The 18,036-nt window shown below is 41.2% G+C and overlaps 1 long non-coding RNA gene across 1 annotated transcript in view; it reads right to left on the bottom strand.

The window, feature by feature from the left end:
* Positions 1–3,120: 3,120 nt before the first annotated feature.
* LOC139776783 (uncharacterized) overlaps positions 3,121–18,036 on the bottom strand; it is a 201,921-nt gene continuing 187,005 nt past the window's right edge. Inside the window, exon 4 of the long non-coding RNA XR_011719175.1 lies at positions 3,121–5,835. This is a non-coding gene — a long non-coding RNA (uncharacterized lncRNA). The remainder of the gene's footprint in view (positions 5,836–18,036) is intronic.

The raw sequence follows: 18,036 nt of genomic DNA, 5'->3' as shown, positions 1-18,036 counted from the left end.
CAACTCTGCACGTTGCAAATTCCAGCCTTTGAGGATTTATTGTATTAATGCTTGTTACGGAGATTCGTGCGCGTGCCCGTACCACCCTCCATATTCCTGCAGCAATATTAACGTGTCCTCCTGGGAAATTTTTTTCCGCGTACCGTACACATCCACACTCGTAAACGTTTGCCGCTCGTGAACCATTGAAGGGTTGTTACGTTGGTATGTTTGTTATTAACTTCCGATGGCGGCCTTTGAGAGACACCGCTAGCCTCCTGCCTCCACCGTGTTTCAATTACAGCGCGGGAAAGTCTGGACCGTGCCATGCATTCTAGCTAAATTGCATTATACGTATTTAGGAGTTTTGCCATCAGATACCTAATGTTTATTAAAGACGATATTTGCCGGTTTGCATGCACCTCGCCGACTCTAGCTGATGATAATTCGATATACTGAGTGCACGTAATGCGGTTAACGTTCTAGCGCAAAAATCTGTTTTCCTACTGCGACTGCGCGTTGTTATTAAAGTTGTACGATCGGCTGCTCTTTCCTTAATAAAATGCAATTTCGTCTTAATTTGATTAAACCAGCACTCTTATTCTTTTATCGTTGCTTTTTCTTTTTGAAGAAAAGTGGCATTTTTAAGCTCGTTAAAGAATATATAATCAAGCTTTATTGAAACTTTTAAATTGCAACACGCTTTGTAATAAACATTATACATATATATATACATTTTTTTCTTAACTTGATTAAAATTTTCTTTGCCTGGAAGATGATATTGTACAATATTTAACGTTTTATGACACCATCTTCTCTTCGTGTATACTTATGATTACGTTTATAGCATTTTATAAAAATAAAAAAGATTCTATGATTGTAAGGTTTAAAAAAAAGCGCGTTTTTTTAACTCGTTCGATTAAATGATTTATTTTCTTGCGAAACAATGTTACACTATTACGTACTATTACGAAGTTTACGTACTTTCGCTTCGAAAATTGCTTCTTCCCCGCTACTTCCCGTAGACTATCGTCGTTGTCGAAAGTATACTTAAACTACCGAGCAACTGCTCCCAGCACTTATAATTACTTTCCGCCAATTAATATCCCCTCGAATTAGTTCAACAACTTGCAAACATTTTGTATATACCGCCGCGCTTTCTCCATCGCCCTGTTCTCTCATTTATTCCGCAACCGACTGTCTACCGTCTCGCATTCCATCCGAGAACTTCCGTTCACACGTTCGGTTCAATTTAGCAAAACGATCAGCAGGAGACGCTGAAAACGTACCGAGACGGTGGATGCGCGAGCTTATTCCAAAGAGAATTGCCAGCGACTCGATAAATATGGAATGACGTATAATCGGGCGTTTCTTGTTTTAGAATATTGCCATCGCGGATTCGCAAATAATAACGCGAACAACCGTTACACGTTATAGGAATAATTATTATTAATTATTGAATGTTATTATTCCAGTCAATATAAAGTCGAATGCAATCTACATCAATTATACGTCACACTCTTTGCATAACATTAATATTGCGTCGGTAATTATTCAAACGTGATGATATTATTGATCGCAGCTGTTTCAGTAAAATAAATGGAATATAGGTATCCGGTATCATCTCTGATAAAAATAAATAAAACGTAAAATAGAAGTATAGACTGCAGCAGGTCCAATCGACCTGCGATCGATCGATTGCACGCGTTTCTCACGCGTATACGTTGATTATTTATTTATTTGACAACATAATTTTAAACATTATTTGATTTTCAAATAATGCAAGCGTCTCAATTTGAGCAATCCCGGCTCCCAGAGTAAATTGTTATTTTCTGTATAAATACGCAATGCGTTGTATTCGCATTTTATATCGATAATCTTCAGTAATTTATCGAAGCAATAGTCAATAGTCAATAGTCAATAGCGAAGCATAGCGAAGCAATACATCCTGCGGATTTGGCAAATAAATCCCACGTAAGCGTTTCTCGTAATATTTTAATGTATGTCAACGAGAGTTAGATTTGTTTGCAAATTGCTGTTCAAAGAGTCGAGAGAAAATATTCAAATAATATACATGTTGATAATCTCGTGTATTATGCTGCTAAATGCTGAAGAAAGGGATTATATAATATTATGTTATTATTTACTACGCAATAATCGATTCGTACTTTTATTCATTTCGCTAAAACGAAACTCGCACGATTAAAAGCATCATCAAAGATTACGCGGAGCGCGCGTAATAATACCTTCTTAATTCCGTACGGGAAACTCCGCTCGGTTTTATTAGTTTCTTACCCGTGTTAATATCCAATTATCGCCACGGGCAAACTCCAGCCGGTTGAACTTGCCAGTTCCCGTTGCGGCCATGGAGGACACGTTTGTAGAAACTTCGTCGACGTACGGAAACCGCGAGTGCGTGAGCTCTCGGTGTATACGCGCGTAGTGGTGCAGTCGGCCGCAGCATACAACCCCCTCAGGCTGCGCACCGCCACTCGCATCCCTCTCTCCGGGTATCCAATACCGGGAGCCGTGCTACCCTAGGACTTCGTTAATTCAGAATTAATACCCCGGCCGGTGCACCCAACCCGGACTTGAATCCGCAAAGGAAAGCGCGATTCGGGTTTTGCGAGATTTGCGAGGGTTTGAGTGATCGTTAAAGGCGGGTTCATTACGGCTGCTGTACGGCGTGAGTTTAACGTGCGAAAACGCGGGGGGGGGGAGGAGTAGGAGTATTGATTTTAATTTATGCGTTTTAATATTCGCCCTGACCGTTCTCCCTAGCGCGATATCGTGGAATGGCAAATGTTATGCGAAAGATATTCTACCACGCAGTTTCCTCACGCATCTCTTCCCCGAGCGTAAAGTTTCGTATTCGCTTTATATCGAATTAGAAGTTTTCAATTGCAGAATTGTTTGGAATTTACAATAGTGAGATACATGCAAAAAATACAAAAATACGCTTGCAGTCGTTATAACGTAGTTGTAGTATTGTCATGTTTTTTTGTAAACTGACACGTGTTGCCGAAAAGTAATGAGATAAACGTGAAGAAATTTATGTCGACAAGATAAATTCTTAACATAAAAATCTTTCTCTGTAGGATAGGATAGGATCCGTAGATTTGTTATTCGTGCATTTATATCCTCGGTGGCATTTATATATTTTTGTCTTCTCAACACAATTGCTCTAAAGAGATATACGGGAACGCGGCGAGCAATCTGCAGAGAAGAGTCCATCCTTATCCGCAGAAACAATTCCATCACGAGGGAAGCACATCTTTCCTCTCCGCGCGCGCGCACACACACATACACACATACACCCGCACACACATACGCTGTTTAGAATGCAGATAAAAATCTATTGGCTAGTGTTCTTGTTCCATATTCGTGTAAGCTTTCACCGCGATATACCGCAGAAGAATACCGCAGACTTTTATTATATTTTTTTCCCACTTTCTTCTCTCTTCTTCCTTCTCTGCTGCCTCTCCTTTCCTATTATCCTCGCACCGCTATAATTTCGGTATTTGAAAAGGACAACCGACTGACGGAAATTTTCTACATAAGCATGCTCGGGAAAACGCACGTCAGCATTTTTCTCAGTTTCGCGGAGATTAATGTTTAAATGTTAAACGACGCTCGAGTGATAGCTTTAATTAAAGCCAATTTTAAGCTGAACTGATAACGGCATGTATAAAATCAAATATAACTTTAAAATATATATGAATATATTATAAAATGCAAAAAATTGTTTGTAATACTATCGTGATAAATTACACATACAAGGATAGAAGTTAAGCTTACATGAATAAATATATGACTGTGAATAAATGTATAAAAATGGTTAAACAATGTCACTTTCGATTTAGGCATTTTATCTCTTTCGACAGACAGACACATTATCATACCACAATCTACTTTAGTTATTCTGAATTTCTGGCAGTTCTCCCTTTCGGTACACCGCAGTCGTCGTAAATTTCGCGGGACGTCAGTAATGAACCTAACACCTTGCCATAGCATTAAATGAGATTATATGAGATTGCGGCCCGGACAGGCTCGGACAAAATCAAATTTCTGCTGAAAGGACCGCCGTGTGTACCGATAGTAACCGCCGGAATCGGAACAAGCTTAAAACGAACACCTCGCTTGCACGTCCAACCACGTCTGGGCGCGGCGTCAAGCTTCTCCGCTTCTCTCTCTCTCTCTCTCTCTCTCTCTCTCTCTCTCTCTCTCTCTCTCTCTCTCTCTCTGCGAGTAAATATTGGTCTCTATTCCGTTGTAAATTTACGCCCTATTATCGAGCTCGTGACGTATCTATTCTAAAGTGTACGATGTTAGGTAGCGATTTATGCCTGACTCTATAGCCTCCTAAAAGCGAGTGGTTAACGCGGTCTGCCGAGCTCTTAACTCGGAATTACTATCGGTTTTGTTAGTTCGCTTTATTAATACGCGAATTTCGATATGGATGATGAATAATGATGTACAACAGCAACATGTGATGAATAATCATTCAAATGCAAATTAATGTAAAACTTTCACTGTTTTCGTTTCTCTAAAATAATCATTTAAATCATTATTAATTAGTAACGCATTTCATTTAAATGAAATACTCGAAACGTCACCAAAATGCAGCGGTCGTGAATTCGTAATCCGTAATTCGTTTAATTAGAAATAATTTCAACGTGCATTTAATGTATTTTTCCTCTTCGATTCGACATTTCGCGTTTGAATAACACGCCGCGTTATCGAACGAACGTGAATTTTCGATAAATCGAACGAGCTACGCGGTTTTTCGCGGTGCTAGCGCGATTATGTAATTCCCGTTACTAAGTTACTTTATTCCCGCCGTGATTTATCGTTAACAACAGTGGTGAGTACCGCGAAATATAAACATTCGTTCGTCCTGTGATACGCCGTCAGTAAATCATCGTCTACGCGACATTTTCAGCTTCATTTCTCCAGGATTCCCGCGCGTTGTAAGCGTAGGCGATACCGGAGCGCATACCATCGGCCTCGCCATAATACGAGAGGCGAAGTTACGGGGCGGCTTCGTGAGCGGCAGGAGTGAGGCACCGTACACACTAAAATATTCCCAGACCGGTTTAGTCCACGTGCCCGCCGGTCCGGACCCCATTGTTTATTACATCCCGGATGCGTTGTTTGCTGAAAAAGTTCGCCGCCATGAATCAGGCCGCTGCCAGCGACCATTGTTACCGCCGTACTTATCCAGCGCGAGAACGGAACGATGCATTCTCTCCAGCGAGAGTCTCCACGCTTCTCGTTTCCTTTTTTTCTTATCTCAGACGTCCCGCCGAGGACCTGGAAAACGGGGTCACCGTCAGGATATTCCGCTGTTAACGAGCATTAATTTCTACCATTCCCAAACGATTACGATCGAGGAGCGATGCTTGAAGGCTATTGACTGACAATGATTAAGGTGGGCGTTCAATAAGAAGGGAACGCGGTTTATATATCGTACGATCGTTTTCGAAAGAAATTCGGAAGATGCCTTTTCCTTTCGTTTCCGTTTGCCTACGCAACAGAGAACTTCCATATGGTTACGAGAGGAGGCTGGAAAATTAATCGTTCTCGCGGCAGAGTCCGACCATAAAATCGAAAAGTCGTCCCATATCTTAGGTATTAGCTTGACGTATTATTATGGAATTGCCGTCACGTGCGCGTCGACGGACGATCGAAAACGCATCAGGCGACTTCTCCTTGTCTGCGAGTTAAGTCACTCCGACGACTTGGTAACAGCCTTCTTGATCGACTCTAATCCTAAAGAGTTTCCAATATCTGATAGTTCGCGGAACGTCCTTGATCGGCATTGTGCTTAACTCTCTTCCTTTTTTTCCCGTCCATCTGCAAAAAGAGAAAATTCACAATCTTAGCTGGGATGAAATTTTACGCCGTGCAATTACGAATCATATTGCTCTCGATCAAACTATTTTATCGAGAGCAATCGCGGGCAATCATTGTCTGTGCGAAATGCTCCATTTTGTTCAAGTAATGAATTGATCTCACTCGCTGTGTATATTCCAACAATGATCTCTTCGCGTTTGAAACGAGATAATTTCTGGGACGAATTATTATATTTTATGAAATTTCACTAAATTGATTGTATTTTATGTAACCGGTCGTATAATAAGAAATTTTATCAAATTAGCGTAATATTTCTACTTAGCTTAATTAAAAAATAGGAAAACAGCGATTATTTTACACGGTAAATTTATAATTATAATATCCGATAAATTTTGATACGTTGTTACATCTGAAAGCTGCCTTTTCTAGTAAGAAACAACGCAAACTAGTCTGCATTGACCTCCACAACTGAAACAGTATACTATATATATTAGACAAAGCGTTCTACTTAGCACAGACATCTAACACACTATTCCTGACATTTCCGGCAAATGATTTAGACAGTTCGTGTTAAGATCCCGTGGTACCCACGTAATTTAGGTCTAATTAACATCGCTCTCACAACGTTGCAGTATATATTGATATATCGTAAATGTATTATATAACATACAGAAGAAGTGTGTACACGTGCCTGTAAAAGTAAGTTTTCGTTTATTATATCTTATATTATAGATAGGATATACTCTTTCTCTATGAATCACAATTTCACAATATCAGAATGTATGACGATCATTGTATTGCTAATCTGAAGAGACGATAGCAATATCAAACGCAAGAAAAAACGAGGGCATGATTAATATTATGAACATATGCTTTAGGAAATATCAACACCGAGAGGTCAACTCAGCGAGGACTATCTCGACAGAAGGATCAGCACATGGTCGTTGGTTGTGTAACAATGATCGATAGATCGATCACGCAGTCTGTTTGTCGGTTTGAAGGGTCCGTCATTTCTCGTATTCCACGAAATTCGATAGGATTTGCCCGTCGCATTCGTCGGCGAAATCCGTGGAAAATCCGTCGGGGGAACTCGCCGGAAAGAGAGAGAGAGAGAGAGAAAGAGAGAGAGGAGGGAAGGCGAACGAGGAGAATTGACCTCCTCCGCCTGAACATTTTTTTCTCGCGCCAGTGGCATCAGTCAACAGTGATTTTCAAGGTATGTGACTGCGGTAACCGGGCACGTCGGCGCGCCCGTGTATTCCCATGGGACAACCGAACGAAATTGGACTTCACGCCTGGCTTCAGAAGTGCGTAGCGTAGAAATATACGACCGAAGAGTCTGTCGATTCAGGCGACGACATAGACTCTCGTCCCCGGCTTTTGTTTCTCCCAACAGCTCTCCCACTGTTTGGTAACTCATCGTTTTAGGACGAAGCTTCGCTCCGTGGCAATCCGATCTTAAGATTTCCCTCGACGGGATACAGAACAGAATTTCTAAGAGTTTTACTCGAACACGCGTAACTTGGACTTCCAGTGCTATGCAGAAATCGATCTGTAATAAGTTGTCGCGGATTCCTTGTAATTTCCTTCATCTACAAATGAAGGAATCTTTCATCTTTAAATTCATCTCCGATTTGAGCTTCATTTTCGCCTCGGGGCGAAAGTTTGTCCAACTTCTTTAATATAATTTTTTGACGTTCAACTTTCTCTGGACATTCTTGCAATAAATCTGTGGATAAAGACCCCTGTTAAAGTAAAGTAAATTTTCATTCCTGAAGCGCTTAGATGGCACGCGAGATTGGGGGACACCATGTGTCTGCTGCGTCTACGCTTAATAAAAGGTCATATTTCGAATGCACGTTGACTCCCACTATGCCGTCATCCTCGGTGGCGTACGTATATTCTTGCGATCCGCGGAAAATGAGAAAAATGTGAGTACCCTGTTGGCGCAACGCGATGAATTCTCCGAACAATTCCACGTTCGGCGAAGCTCATCGGCCTGTCTTTTCGTGCGATCTTGCGTTAGCGGGATATCGTCGGATACGGTCGACTCGTCATCTTAACTGAGATTATATAAATAAATAACGACGCGCACTGTATGCTGTTTTTAACTTTGCGAATCCCTTCTCGTTTTCGCAAAATGCATCTTCGTTTTTCATGAGGTGAAATCGAGAAAGCATGAGCACAGAATGACGAAACGTCGGAGACGTCGGAGAGAGCAATGTGCGGACGATCGCGGAGCGAGCGCGCTGCATTTATTCATGTTCGTATTTATGATCCGCCGCGGTAACGGCAACCGAAGAAGAGCTCGCCGACATCTACTCGCTGACGTTTTCAACGTATCGGCTTTGCGATGCTGAAATTTTGCGAGAATAAATCCGCACTGAGGAAGAAACGGCCGCGCCGGTGTACTGGTCTTCCACTGCGGGGGGTCGTCGGTCGCGACAATGTCCCGAGAACAGGCGACGAGATAGACAATGGCCGGGTTGATGAAAATTACAACTCGAGACCCGCTTGATTTATGCGAATAATTTCGAGATAATTGAACGCGCCGGCCCGGCCGGCGCATCGTTCAATCGCCGGTGAAATTCGGTGCGCAATATTGTGAGCACGTTTAAGAGAGCAGAGACCGTCGTGACGGCAAGATTGAAGGGAGGGAGGTTATTGGTCCTGATACCAGGTATGTTTACCTGCAAAATTTCGAGCGACAAACAGAGGAAACGACTATCCGTTGCGACTATTTGTACCGGGCGTCTTTCTTTCTCTCTAGAGAAGCAAGCACGAACTCGTACTAGAGACGCGAAACTATCAAGACGACGCATGCTATCGGGTATACAAAGCAATCTCGAAATCCGCTTCGTCGAAAATCCCACTCGTCGAGTTTACCTGTAGAATGTCACGTCTGTCGGATATGTTTTCTGCAGGGGAAATCCAACTTCTATGTATATCGAACTACGTTTTCGATGATAAAACGTACGTCGAGTACATACTCTGGCAGAGGAGGGAAGGGGTGTACACAAGAGACGGCGAGAGAACAGGGAGATGCTAACGGACTAGAATGAAAAGCAGTACAGCAGAAACATAAATCCACGAAACGATCATATTGCGCTAAAGTAGTGACGTATTGTATAATTGTAATCGATACTTTATGACAAAGTAAAGTATGTCGGGGATGATTACGACGACAGGCCGTATGAAAACCGACGAGGAGAGTCGCTGTAAAAATTTTATAGGGCTATAGATCGCGGTTGAGATTTCTCGTTGAATTAGATAGGGACGAGTCAGGTCGTAGTTTCAAATATTGCCAGTATGAACGACCCGGTCGGAGATATTCAATATCTTTTGAAGAAATATAAAGTTTCATTTATTAAAATTAATCCAGCGAAATGGGAATTTTTGTCACCACATAAAAAATCGGTAGGGAAGATGATTCATCTGTGGAGGGCGACAATATATCTATGTAGTTTGTGCTCCGTGCGGCTTGTTCCGGGTTTTTGTAATCAAGTTTTGTGATACAATTGTGATACAATAAATGCGATACGATTGACACAATAGATAAAAATCTATATTCCTTTTGTTACAATGTATCGCATTTATACGATATTTCCATACGGCATGAAGAGAGAGAGGGAGGGGGAGAGGGAGAGAGAAAGAGAGAAAACTGAAGTCTTGTAGTCGTGTCAAGAGAAGAGATGCTCTCGTATAATTCGACAAAGGGGAAACTTCCCTCGTTTCTCCGTTTCAAAGGAGAGAGTCTAATGGAGAGGAGAAGCGATGGGAAATACTCGAGATCGTTCCGCAAAGATGAGACTCCGCGTACAAACCGGAGGACTGATTCGAAAGTTTCGGGAGCGCGCGGGTTGATGGGGCAAACTTCCTCGACCCTTCCCGTCGCCCTCGTTCCGATAATTAACTTAGAAAAATGTGGTCTGCCGTCGTTGAACTCGCATGAAATCCACCCCTAACTTCTGCCTAACTTGACCCTTACCTCTCTCCCCTCCTCCGCGCCGTCATCCCTTTCTCCTTCGACCTCTCGCCTTACCTTTATGTCCTCATCAAGCGCCGTAACTTCCGCAGCTTTAAACTTAAATTTACTTCGGGTGACCTGTACGCCTCGTTGACCCTACTCGCGACTTCCAAGCGAAGTTCTCTCATCAAGCTCCCATTTTAGTCCGGGTTCACGCGCATTACCGCCGCCTGTCCTCATTTTATCCCCCGTTTTATCACTCGCAACAACTTCGCGTGTATTGGCCGTATCAGGAAAATGCTGTTGGCACAAATAACGCTCGATAACATGTCAGCCTCTCTCTAACGTTCTTTAGCTCCTTCTTGGGAGAATCCTGCTTGCCTAGAACTCACGAAGAGACGCGATATAAATGCGCTTCTTGCTTTAGATAACTCACTGACATAAATGCAGGTTTCCATAATGGGCGAAGCCAGCACACTCGACGGTGTACCGCTTATTATGGTGTCACCAACCGATTAATAGCTGGTATAAAATAATGTACAGTTACAATGGAAAAGGCAAGATTTTACAACACATATAAGTACTAAAGTGTACTTTATCTATGTCACAAAAAAGGTAGTAAAAAATAAAAGAAGAAAGAAATTAAGAGAACGTTATTATTTTCAAAAAGATACAGATTATGTAGATATTATAAATCGCAGAAAATTATTTATTTTTTGCAACAAATATAAATATTAATTTATAAAAATATGGCAAATATCGTGAGATATTACTTACTGCATGATAATGATTGGTATTTAAATGGAATACGTAATTTTCGATAAATATCCCTGAAAATAACTCGATAAATTATGCAAAATTTATATTGCAGATTTATATTCGCTTCCTATAATAAATATTAACAAATAAAAAATTTAAGATAATATACTATATATCCTCCATCAAACATTAAATTTGATATACTAATAAATCAGAAATATATAATTCTCTTGAAAAATTGATAAAACTGAAGATTTTTAAACAGAGATTTATTTTTCCGATAAATTAAGATATCATATAGCATCGTATTTTTATTTCAACTTTTTTATAACTATCAAATCCTCATTGTATACACGCGGCGCTCGTGTAAACCGTGCATTCTTTTTCCTTTAGTGCAATACGAAGTTATATTTAAATAATTTTAACGCGCTCGATACCATGTCATGCTCTGTCGAATAACTTTTTTGCTCCGCGTATTGTTCGTATGAAGCGTATTGTTGCCTTTGCAATTTTTCAATTTCACGGATACGGTCCACCCCCTTTTACGCCCGCGATGAACGACGTGAAATTTTGTAGCTCCTGCTGCCGCTGCTGCTGAAGTAATTGGATATCGTAATCTCGTTATACTTCGCTAGCTGGAAGGATCGTATAAAATGTCGAGGTGAGTTTCTAAACGAGATTAACCCGCAGATCGTGCGGATTAGCGTGACGGGGTTTGACTAGTGACTCTCGATATATATATGACGCTGGGCATCACGTACGCCATCATATTAATTTCCTTCAATTATTCACAAATTATTTTATTTACAGTCAAATATGCATTAACGAGTATTATTTACAAATTATTAAATTTGTAATATTAAACACGTATATTTATAATATTTTATAATATAGATATATTTATTAATGTTACATGCCTCCTGCAGTTTCCAGTTATTACTTCTTTTTTTTTATCTAAAACTTTGCAAATATTGTTTAACTTATGTACACGCTTCTTTGCATGTAAATACAATCTGTGGGAAAAGATAATTTCAAAAGACGTTATCTCCTATTACGAAATCGATTACAATTCGTGTACCTCGGTGATATTTTTATCTGCATGCATTCTATCGAAAGACAACTTATTGTCTCGCGAGTCGAGGCGAACATTGGCCAATGAAGTGCACGAAAGTACCTGGCAGAAGAAGGAGAGCTGTTCTTTCGGTAGACACACCAATAATTGCCTGCCTGGCGAATCTTCTTCGAGAAGATGTTCCGGACATAATTGCCTTTGTGCTAGATAGATACAAGACATTTGCGCTTGAAAACTTTCAGTTAAAAAGATTAAAATCGATACAGCCAGATGTGGGATATTGAATGTTGAAGGATTTTATGTAAAAAGAGGTCTTTCTTTGAGCACGCTGTTTTATTATCGTTATTGCAGTTAATATTAAATGTGATATAATAAGTTTCTTGTGAACTTGTCATAAATTATAAGAAAATAGAAAAGATTTCAAACTGTGCATAACGCGAAATGTACAAAATTATAACTCATTATGTTACTAATTAGTGTCATCAGTCTGTTTTATGATCTTTGCAGTTTAGAGTTTCGAAACGTGTAGCTCTCTAAATAAGATTCCGATTTAATGTCGCCAGTTTTTACAGCGCTCGCATGTGTCTCTGGCTTTAAATGCCCGAAGGAGACGAGACAATCTAACGGACAATCTTTTCTGTGAGGCTTGTGAAAGCGACGAAGCGAGCGGATATAAATGGGCGGCTCGCGCGTGCGTCTGTCCGCGTGAATTGTCTTGAAGAGCGTGGAAAAATCTCTAAGGAGATCGCGCGGCGCGTACACGGCGCACCTTATGGCCCCGTAAGGAGCCGGCGTCGCGACCCTACAAGCCACGTGAGAATTCCTCTCCCGTCCGACAGAATTCCACGCCACTTTTCCCCGACGTTTGCTCGCCCGCGTCTTTCCCTGCGGCCCGTGCCGGTGGAGAGGCGAAGAGACGTAATACGGGACGCGCCTCATCCTCGGTGCTAACACTCCAACTGGGATTACCTTGGGACTCTTTTGCCGCTCAACGTAAAAGATATTCCCGAGGAGACGAGGAGCCACTGCGCGTGGGCGCGAAGCCGCTGTGTATTTGCGAGACCACTAGAACGAGATTCGGACAACGGTGAATTAATTGCATAACCGTCTCGTCGTGTGTTGTGTAGCGCGCGGACTTAACCGGGACAGACATGAGAATGGGTCTTTTCAGCGGAATTAGATTGGACTGACAATGATGGGATTGTACCCGCTGGTCTTGAAGAGTAGCTGGATGATTCAGCCCACGACAATCGTCATGACGGAATCGCGACAGGAAGAAAAGGTCATCGACTGCTTGATAGATAGGAGAAGGTATAATTAACAGGTGAGATCGCGGATCATTATGATTCTGACGTCTCCATTGGAAAAACAATAGCTCGGTGGAATACAATTAGATGCTTCGTATGTTTCTTGAAAGATTTTGATGATTTGACATCGTGCGTGGGTTACTAATCGCTTGGAGTATAATATAGTTTCTTATTAATTGTGATTTTATATTGTGTTAAGAATGTCTTAAGTTTTAGTAACACAAAGATTTAATCGATGTCTTTAATATTTCTTATGCATTTTGCGTTTTCGTCAAACACTAGATTTCTTTCCAATTATATTAATTTTAGTGGACGTAAAATAAAATAGGAATCAAAATCACTTGGATAATATCAGTCCAACCAACACGATGACTCAAACGGAAATGGAAAATGCGTTAGGCCATGAGCACGTAAAAAAAAAAGTTACATAAATCTTTGCTGTCGATATCGAATAGTCGAATAATCGTCGACGAGCACTTCAGGTGGAAATACATCCTCTTCGGAAATCGTTATTTGAGTGTGTCGTTGCGCCTGGTTCCTCGTCGCAACAGGGAGATACTCGGGGATGATAGTACATGTTCGAACAGAGTACCGGGTTTCAAGCACGAGGCGTCTTTTCCCCCTTTCTAGTAAAAATCCAGTCGAACAAAGGGCGGAGAGGAGCGCACTACCACCTCCTCTTTTCTCTTTTATTCGGAAAAGTGAAGAAGCGAAGCGCACGCACGTATATACACGCGTACTCACACACGTGCGCGCACACGACGTTGACGCTGGTGAGAACAAATGTCAGAAAAATGAAGCCGCTTGCCGCTTTTCCGAATCTCAGAGGCCGTAGACAACGCACAGTTTGACTCGGCGAGTATTCGCGTGACAGGTCGCCGTAAATAATGGACGATAGGCCTCCGGAGGTGCGCGCGAGGTACGAGCGTCATCGTCGCTTTTTTTTCATCCTCCCATCTACCTGTCGCCTCCTCCGTCTCATGACCGATTTCTCTTTTTTTCCATTCCTTCCTTCTCTCCTTCACCGTAAATACCCTCCCTTCCGCTTTTCGCACCATCTATCATTCCGCTCTGTCCTACAAGGGTGTCCCCCTTGAAATGCGGGATACACGTTTAACATCAGGAACCAAAGCCGCTGTGTGTGTCTCTCGGGGGACAGCCGAGAAACGGTCGTCAGCTGGCGAAAATGTAGAAGAAAAGTGGACGCGCGGCCGGGTCACCTCGGCGTGGCGTCTGCTTCGACGTGTGTCGCCTCCGGGATTTTCTCGGGAGAGCCCACGTTCGACGTGTTATCGATCGAAGGAAATCGCTCGTGCACTAAGGTGTTAAGTAATATCGTTTGTCCCGGTTAGCTATCACGGTGTCATTTTTGATGTCGAAGATATTTTCGGATTTATGTGACTGTGCATTTCTCCAAAGATACGTTTATTCTTAATTTAATCTCGTTTAATCTCGGATCCGAAAATGTACTTTTTTTCGTATGATCACGTTAAGTTTATCGCTTGAAATAAAATTTCAGAACATACAAACAAAGCAGACCGATCAATTATAGCCGAGAATTAAAATAGTAGTTTTACGTTTTTGACCATTGTGATGTTTTTATGTAATCATTATATTGTTGAGGATAAATAAAGAAACATTCTCTCTAAAAAATACGAATTATTCATCTTGCTCTGTATTTCGTTTCGCTCTTCGACGAAATCAAGATAAATCAAAAGAATATCTCTCAAGAAATCAGAAATCACCGATGAACCTCATCATATTACATCGCTGCAAATAGTGTATAGGTAATGAAGTCAATAAAATGTAAAATTCGATTACGTATTATCGAGATGTTGTGAGTATATATAACAAAAGTACAAGGAAAACCGCGTAATTATTTACTTAGCAATGTACGATATACAATATACGTGCATTCGTACATAAGTACATTCGGTATCGATGTCGAATTGCAGTCGATTGGACAACCAATCTATTTTCCCTGGCGAAAGCAAACGTATTTCGAATCCTATGCTCTCGTACATGCGGACCCGATTAAGCTTAAGGATACTCTCGGTGTACCCGGCTGATTTCACCAATCCGTGAACCATAAATCTTACGTACCTCGGCGGATTAAGTAGCTTGCTTTATCGTCGTCTGGCGTGAGATCTCAGAGCTGGAGAGTCGCCGATTTGGGATTAGCTTGGCGGCATTAAATCAGGAACACTCGAATCGGTTCCGTATATCGGACTGCTAAAGCTTCTTCCGCAAGCAATAGAAAATAAAGAATGGCGCCGATTGCTACGTTCCTTTTCCGCGTACAGCATACCGTACCGTTAAATCTGCAAGCAAGACTTGCAAGCACAAGAAATTACGCGCCCGGGAAAAATTACTTTGCACAAATAAAGGAACATTTCTAGCAATGAGAGATCCGAGATTATATTCGCGTAAGCTCAGGATATTGCGGAGAAGCGGCGCGAAACCGAGATAGACGATTGGAGGGAACCGAGTCAGAAGGCGAGGGCTTAGGCGAGGCTCATTTTGTTCGAAATTACGCTCTTCTGGCTAATTATCTGGCACCGAAGTCATTAGTATTGCGTTTTCGCGATGGCGAGCAAACCGGTAATACAATTTACATCGCGGGATTCGCCGGGAACGTACCGAGCACTAACCAGGAATCTCGACGGTGCTCGACACACCGTGACACGCCGGGGCTTAATATAATGGAGTCTTGAGGAACCAGTAATTACGGGGGAATCGAGGTCGAGAAACGATTTACGGCTGAACGAACGGCCAATAGCCTTCCTTCCGTGGGAATACGAAAAGGGGTGTTGCATTTCCGTCTGGCCACGAAATGAATCTTCGCACCCGGCTGCCGCGATCGATCTTACGGAACGATTTGAGAGCACCTTTAAGGATTTAGGAGACAACGAAGAGCAGGGGCAAGACACCGCTTACGGAAAGCCGCCGGCTTTCCTCTCTGATCCGCTTATGTCGCTTGGTAAAAGTACCAATTCGTTTATTATGGATGAACGAAGAGATACGTTAATTTATATATCATTTTATGTGAGCAGCATGTTATTATAATCTCGTATCATGTTTCTTCATCTTAAGTTATCCACATTTTAAAATTTTATAATTAAATCTTATAATTAAATAGAGAATATGCCATCTTCGATCGGGCTGAATTTTAGTAGCTTAATAATAATACACAATTCAATTCGTAGTGTCAAATTATACTCAATTTGAGTCATTTTTAATTATTCCTATAAGTCGCCACTGCTCCTGCTCAATATGTCGTTAATTTAACTAAACCAATGAAGTTAAAATAATATTGTTGTGTATTAAAATAATAAACTTCGACACACATGGCAATTAAAAATAACAAAATGTTATTCAACTCAAGTATTGGTTTTTTTAAATTTTATCCTTTAATATTTAACAGTGTATTTCTGTGTGAATTTTGTATACTTTTTCTAATTCCGCGCCGATTATTTGTCAGTCTTGACATAGTTTTTTTATTGGAACAGTAAATCCACATATTTAAATCGATAATTGATTTAACTTTTGATGCTAAGAGGTATTGCTTTTAAATTGTAAAGAATTTGTTGTAAAAAATATCACCTCAACCAGAGTTCGAACTTGGATCTCCTTACAATTCATAATGGGCATCTTTACCAAATTGACCAGTGAGGCATGTCTCAATAAGAACTGTGAAATCGGCGCGTAGTTTGCTAAGTTCAAAAAAGTATACAAAATTCACATAGAAATACATATATCATGCATTATTAGGCTACTAAGATCCAGCCCGACCGAATATGGCAGCTTCTCTATTTAATTAACAAAATATTTCTTTAATTAACAATAATATAAAGTCAATTATAACAATATGGGAGTTATAATTACCTAATTAAATATTAAATAATGTAAATTTAATTATTAACATGTTATTACATCATACAATTTCAATCGCAAGCAAGACGCAGCCGAATAGAGAGTGAGATCACAGGTTGATTGCCTTTAAAATTGAGGGAAAAGCATTATTTATCATCGCGTAAGTTTCTCGACGCGGACATCAAATATCACATACCGAGAGAATCCAGGTCAACCGAGGAAAACCATTTCCGCGCGTATCGATCGCGGCGCGCCGTTATATCGTTATTGTTAATCTCACTATAATCGTTTTTCGACGTTGTTTTCAGAGCGCGGGTGAGCTTCCTTCCGCGAAACGGCAACGGGGGTGAATTTGACGCCCGACAAACTGGCTGCGAAAGATTTGACGATAAAAATGAGGTAACAAAAATGGACGCCATCTCGGCGAACAACGCGCAGATGAAGAGACGGGGAAGGAAGAACGACGGGTGGAATAGGTAAAAGAGAAAAAGGCAGGGCTTCTCTGGGTTGGGAGTAACAGAGCAAGGATAAAAATGAGAGAAAGAATGCGAGCAAGAATGCGAGAGAGACCGGGATAGCGAATAGACGCATCGGAGGAGCTTGAAACCAATAACTTCGCGTTTCGGGCAAATGGGCCTGCATACATGTGCCAAGGCACAGATTTCGGTGCTACTAGTGGCCGAATCCGACTTTTAAAATTTACAGCTGCGACATGCGAGATCGAGTTTTGATGGACTATGAAATCGCGATTTTGCCTCCACTACCAGATTCGATTTGTGCACGATGCGAAGTATTCAAGGCCAACGTGGCGTAAAAATCGTATGGATTAGTTTGGCTATCGTATCGAAAATACTGATAATAATATAATTTGATAATTAACCCGGTAATTTAATGTTAATTACACAAATTTTTCAAATGTCTGATTAACTCGTTTACAATGGTTATCTGTAAAACATCAAACATATTTCGGTAGTTATTATAGTCAACTGTTCCATTTGAGATTCGAGGTACCATAAGGGTTACTCATTTGATGGATACGGTTTACAATAAATGTGACCAACAAATCTGACAGATAGATAGACAGAAGCTGAAAAATCAAGAATCGTGAAAATCGCGATTCATGTGTCATGAATGCCGCTTTCTTCTCACTCGATGGCAACATTCGGATGTTGTACCATCAGCGACATTCGATGCAAAAACGGAAAGTCGGCGAATGGCGACGG

The sequence above is a fragment of the Temnothorax nylanderi genome, unplaced genomic scaffold (genome assembly GCF_030848795.1).
Source record: "Temnothorax nylanderi isolate EJ_2023f unplaced genomic scaffold, tnyl_v1.0 TNYL_tig0128_pilon, whole genome shotgun sequence".
NCBI lineage: Eukaryota > Metazoa > Arthropoda > Insecta > Hymenoptera > Formicidae > Temnothorax > Temnothorax nylanderi.
The sequence above is the reverse complement of the archived record's forward strand: the minus strand, read 5'-3'. Positions and strand labels throughout refer to the sequence as shown.